Genomic DNA, 6,821 nt, shown 5'->3' with positions numbered 1-6,821 from the left:
GGGGTGAATGAGCAACATCACATGCAAGCGAGATGAGAAATGCCATAAATGCTAAATGTTAAGTGGATTTCTGACGGCATAGAGCACAGACACGAGCTATTTGGTTCAAGAGTGCAGCAAAACGTCAGGAAGCTTTCAGCTTCTGTATAAGTCAAAGAATAAATAATATTCACATACACTGCAAAAACACAACTTCTTACCAATGTTAAGGAAATATGACTATTTTGATTGTTTAATATAGTTAAGCTAATGCCATGTGCGTTTAAGTAGATCAACATTCCAATTTGGACAAGCTGATGCAAGGTAGGAGTTCAGAGATAAACATTCTCCTGGCAAGGTTGTAACTTAGAGCAGCCATAAAACAATATGCTCTTGAAAGGCTTTAAATTAGTAGGCCATAAAGAATATCTTCCCCGGCTCATAGGTCAGAGGTCGGGGGTTTCCCAGGAGCTCAGAGTTCCATCTGGAGTTGATCACAACTTAGGAATCTTGGAAACACTTAGGTTTAATTTCTGATACACCTTCTTAATATTAATAGCAATAGTGTGTTAGATTAAAGTATATTACCCAAGCTACAAGTACTAATCTAGTAAATGGAATGTATTTGAAAATGTACTAACTATGACAATATCGGAATCAAAAGGGAATGGTTTGAATGTTATGTTTTACAGGTTGAAAAAAAGACTTCTATCTCATTATTGTTTGTGATAAGGTAAAGATTCAAATCTTTGGAGAAGCTGACTGCAGAGGAGCAAGATAGGTTTTGTGAAAATAACTTATAACTTTAATAACTAAAATGACTCTTGATATTTGTCATTAAAACTCAGGGGAAGGTATAAGTTTTTTTTCCAAGGTAGCTCTTGGTTGGTCAAAACAGAGGTACGCCCTATTTGCATATATTAACAAAGAGAAACGCCTTCACTAGAAAAGGGAATGCTCAATAATAAGAGTTCAGACAACTGCCCTGTTTTGCTTTTATGCATCAGCTGTCTCCAAAGGCGCCTTTGTTTTTCTTTTTCCTTTTAATTCTTTTGTCTCAGGTAAAGAATATACTTCTGTGTACTCTGAAGTTTCTTGTTAAATTCATACGGTGTTTTCTATTGAATTAAACTCTGCATCCCTGTGATGTCATCGCGCCTCGCCGTCTTATTGCCAGCCGTGACGACATCCGTTCGGGACCCGGGCTAACAGGAGGAAATGAGAGCCATGCTTTTTCCAAGATTTAAGCTAACCTAATAAATTTCCTCCTTAATACCAAGTACTTTTGGTCTTTCTGTGGGCTCTAGAGTCCCTTTAAGAGGCCTCTAAATGTGGGTCGCGCTAACCCCTGCGCCACCATGGCACGCCATTTGGTCTAGTTTTTAGCAAAAATATCGTAGTTTTGTCTTATTTCAAGTGTATTAACTTATAAGTAACTTTTCAGCAAGCTATTTAACAAGACATTTTTTCCATGTTGCAGATGAAATAATCTGCCAGTGGAACTAGACCTTTTTCATCAATAAGAAGGAATTTTTGATTTAAAACAATCTTCTTGCTTAAAAGTTACTTGTAATTTTAAATTTGCCTTATTTCAAGTGAACTAAGATATTTGCATCAGTACAGACTGACTTCCCAAGTGGAGATGATGTATAACTTGTTCCAAACTCAAGGCACAGGGGCCAAATCCAGCCCAAAATATTTTTTTATCTGGCCTACTGCACTCTACGTTACATTAACATAACTTTCAAGACAACAGTTGTGTTCTTAAATATTATTTTAGCAATCAAATGAAAGCAGTTTTTCTTTCTGCAAACCGCCAAATTACATTATTGAGAAAAACGTTAAACATTATTGAATTTCAAGAAGTACTCATCGAACGCAGAGACTGCAATTTATTATTATTTTAAACCTGTTAATAGGTAGTTTCACCTATACATTCTGGCACAATCAGACCTTTGTGCATATAACGTGATCTTGATATGGCCTAAAATCAAAATGAGTTTGACACTGCTGATGTATAATGGTGCGTCAAAAACCCATCCGACGCTTCGTGTTCAACACGTGTACACTTTGAATGCAGCTATGCTTATCAGTTTGCTCTATATCTAATGTTTTGCGCATCTGGTTTACATTCAAAGGCTATGTGGAGATGCGTCAGAGGCACCAAAATCACTCTAATCGTTGTTTGCTGTTGCCTTCCTAATTGTCGGACACGTCAGTTCAATCATAGGGAATTAAACGCGCAAAACGCACCCTAAAAGACCCTCAACATGCCACCACGTAGACTTTGAATGTAAACCAGACACGCCTGATGTTCAAAGCACGTTTGGTGTGAACGCACCATTGGATGACGCTATCCCAGACGAGCCCCCAATTTTGTTACGGCACTGTCCAGGGGTGGATAAACCAAAACATAAAGATGATCCATCAGCTGCAATTCACAGTTATACAATTTTAAAGTTTATTTGCAGTGTATTATTTTATTTTTAATTTTATCGCCAAAATAAACAGAAGAAAACTAACCGGCCCTACAAACTCCTATACGTAAGACAGATTTAAAGGTTGGGGCGAGCAGAGGATGAATGATCAGCATTCATTTGTCCGTCTTCACTCTCAGATCTACATTTTTGTTAATCTCAGTTGGAGCAATTCTCAAAATGCAAACAAAAGGCTTAGTTTTGACGTTTTGTTCAAGTGTCTGCAGAGGGAAACGGTGCATCACCAGCCATGTGAGATACTTTCTAAATGTTTTTCACATCTAAACAGTGTTGTACATATTTTTGATTCTAATTTCCTCTTCTGCTTTTTCTTTTCTTCTGGAATGCACTTTGACATCTGTTTTTCATTCAAACCTTCATTTTCCAATTTCTACTGAAAATGGAGGATAACAACACGCTGTTTTTCTTCTCTTTCCTCTTCTATTTGGGAAAAAAAATATATTTTCATGCTATTCAGAAAGCAACTCAAGGATGCTGATTGTTTGCACAAGGTCTGAGGAGACAGAGTATTTGCAAAGCTTTAAATATTTGATTTTACCAAGCAAAACAACTGAATAAATATTACGGACCTTGGGAAAATGTGTTTGAATCTTTTCATACAGTTATCTGTGTCTTCGTTTCGTTTATGTATTGCTCTTAAATATGTTTAAGAGGAAAAAAAAAAAGTAAATAATTTCCAGTTGGTACGGAGCCCCTAAGGGGACATGGAGAGAAAAAAAAAGGAAAGAAATCCCGACTTATTATCTCGAGATCCCGACTTATTATCTCGAGATCCCGACTTATTATCTCGAGATCCCGACTTATTATCTCGAGATCCCGACTTATTATCCCGAGATCCCGACATCAGTACATAACGACCTAATCACAGTCGTTATGTAGATCTGTGGGGGTAGATATATAGATTTTTATTTCGAGCTTGGGCTTGAGTATAAACACATTAAATCAGCGCTTGACAGCAGACATGGATGTAGTATTAGTGAGAGACATCTGAAGAGAGTTTTCAGAGCACGGGGACTCATTCGGCGCAAGTCCTTTTCCGACTTGGCAGTTTTGGTAGAATTCATTAATAACCAGCTACAGTCCTCTGGACAGCTTCACGGTTACCGATGGATGTACGCTAAATTGCATGTGCATGATATCCTCCTCTGGGACATCTCTGGACCGCAGAAAATGATATAAGTCGTCCTCCATAATCAATGTAGACACACTCCCCCACGTTTACCACATAAAAACATGCCTTTCCCCCCAAAAAAAGTAACTCGCGATTTTTCAGAAATGTCGGGATCTCGAGATAATAAGTCGGGATCTCGAGATAATAAGTCGGGATAATAAGTCGGGATCTCGAGATAATAAGTCGGGATAATAAGTCGGGATCTCGAGATAATAAGTCGGGATCTCGAGATAATAAGTCGGGATCTCGAGATAATAAGTCGGGATCTCGGGATCTCGAGATAATAAGTCGGGATCTCGAGATAATAAGTCGGGATCTCGAGATAATAAGTCAGGATTTCTTTCCTTTTTTTTTCTCTCCATGTCCCCTTAGGGGCTCCGTAAGTTGGTGATGCTAAGAGTAAAAATAACATGGTTTGACTATTTCTTTCCACAGAGATGCAGTGTTGTTGTTTTCTGTCTATTTTTTATTTATTTATATTTTTTTTGCCAAATATAGGACATAAGAATAGCCTTTAGCTACACTGGGAAATCTGTAGATTTCTAGGGTGGCAAGATCGGACCAGTAAAGGTTTTAGGAGGGCAAGCTAGAAAAGTGTGGAGGACCAAAACTGACATAATTAAAAATTTTGTTTCTCTGTTCTTACACATGGGTTTTCATCAAGAAATGTATATGTATTTTTTTGCCTTTTCCTCTACCTTATGTATGCGGGGGGGGGTTTCCAAGAAAATATTTAAAGATATTTATAAATATATTTTTAAAAATTTGAAAAGTGAATAAATAAATATATTTATAGTCATTTATAGTAATTACATTTTATAAGTTAAATTAATTTGATAATTAGATTAAGAATTTAATAAAATTATATATATGATTTGATAAATTTATATGTATAAGTGTATATATTCTGTCTTGATTGAAGAAGATGACCCCGCTGCTTTTCTATGACCTAAACTTGGTTTTCCGGGGGGGACCAGTGCGGTGGCCAACATTTTTAAAGACGGGGCCTTGGCCCCCCTGACCTCTTCTTTTGGACACCACTGTGTTGATGGGACAAAACCAAATAAAGCCCTTTCAAACTGGACCTGGGGTAAATTTCAGTAAACCTGTGTCAATCATCAGCCCCAGTCTTAACAATATTTAATCCTTCCTACTTTTTCAGTCAGTCAATCATTAAAAACAACCTGTTTTCAGGGTCTGTATTGACACTTGGTGTACTGGGTCAGGACAATGTCCATTAGGGATTTGCTTGTTTGCCATGACTGTGCGTGCATGAAGAATAAGGTGATGGGAAGTCCTAGCTCTAACCAGGTCTTTAATTAAGCTGCTCCCTGAGGCGTGATGGAGGAGGGAATCTAGTTTCAGGGGTGGCTGGGTTGGGGGTAAAGAGCTGGATCAGGTGGTTCATAAACTGTGATTCAGCTCTCCAGGTCAAACTTCACATAGAAAAACCCTTCATGGAGGCTCATCCTCTGATTTTAGAAAATAGATTTTCTCTTAGTGTTTGAATAGAAGAAGAGAATTTGTTTTTTATTATGCGACACATGCACAAAAAGATAAGATATATTATTACATTACCTTTTATTAGTAAAATCAGAAGTTTTTGTTCTCCAGTTTAAGTCAAGAGCTACCTTTTGCTAAAGTCCCTTCTAAGAACATTTGAAATCCTAAAGGTGAGATTGTTACGTCTGTTCCACAAAATGTTCTTTCTCTGGTGGAAAGGTCAGTCTTATCAGAGGTGTTGATCCACTGATTCATATTCCTGTTCACCTGTTAGATAGGTCACCTTTTGCCTTTATCTCTGCTGGATCTAACCACTTATTCTTTTTTATGTTGTTGTTTTTTAAAGGTTTTTATGGAGATTCAAAACCAAAATTGTTCTCCTGAGTCTTAAATTACATCATGATACAAAGAGATCAGGGTTGTCAAACGTTTATGCACAACAATTCAAATTCAGGATTTCCAGATGTGAAAAAATAACAAATAATTTCAAAACTTCTTTCACACATAATGTGATTTTTATTCTGTATGATTTAACCACAAAAAAACGAACAAATCTGCTGAAAAATAATAAAACAAAAGATGCAAAAATCTGGTTATAAAGTTGTGAACTTCCTTAAATTTATTGGAAACTTTGATTCTCTTAGAGTTAAACATCTTTATAATGTACTTTCTCTTATTTCATTATCACCAAATCTTGTTTCAGTTTTGGCTATCGCTGCTTATGATTATCAGATTTTCACCCCCTATAATATTTTCAATTGTTTAATGGTTTATGTTTGTGGTCAGCAGGTAGATTGCTTAATTTGTGAACTGGCTGCACAACCAGCACACAAACCTGTGAATGTAACAAAAGTGTGATATGGGGGGAACAGGATGCAGAAATGTTTATACAAGGGTTAACATATTAACAAGAAAACTAATAGAATCACTTTTATTTGCAATCATGGCACACTTATTTCTCAACTGACTGGACTAAGAATAGATGATGGATGATTTGAAAGGCTTCTCATCTAATTTGTCTCTCCTCTGGTAAATCAATCTCTGCAAAAAAGTAGAAATTTATCTTAATTACAGCTGGAGAACAAAAGAAAGCGGGAATTATATGGATGTTATAAACAACAGGCTTGTTGTATTTGTTTTATGTGTTCACTCCTGCAGGTTTGACTTTGGTTTTCTGTGTTTGGAGACACCATTTCACCTGTGGAAAAAATATTTCCATGTTCACTTTTTCCCCCCAAGATTTGTTCTTTCCTGTTTTTATTGTTCAAGTCTGACTCCTGACGTGAAAGCCAACAATTAACTTTCCAGATGATAAAACAAAGATAAAATACAAGTACTGAGACAATCAAAGAACGCAAACAGAAAGTACAGCAGCGGCAAATATTGAGTCGAAAAGAAAAATAGCTGGAAAAGAAGTGAGTCTTCCTGTTGATTTAATGTTCAGAGGAAATCTGTTTTATACGACAAAGTATTAGGGCCATAATAAGAAATAAATGAATAGATGAATAAAATTATGAGAATAAAGTTGTAATATTCTGGCTTTATTTTTGTAATGCAACTTTATTCTCATATTTATTTGACTTTTTTCTTGTAGCTATTATGATTATTCTTGTAATATGACTATTTTTGTAATATTACAACTTTATTCTTGAAATATACGGTAACTTTAA

Source organism: Xiphophorus maculatus, chromosome 6 (assembly GCF_002775205.1).
Source record: "Xiphophorus maculatus strain JP 163 A chromosome 6, X_maculatus-5.0-male, whole genome shotgun sequence".
Classification (NCBI taxonomy): domain Eukaryota; kingdom Metazoa; phylum Chordata; class Actinopteri; order Cyprinodontiformes; family Poeciliidae; genus Xiphophorus; species Xiphophorus maculatus.
The sequence above is the reverse complement of the archived record's forward strand: the minus strand, read 5'-3'. Positions refer to the sequence as shown.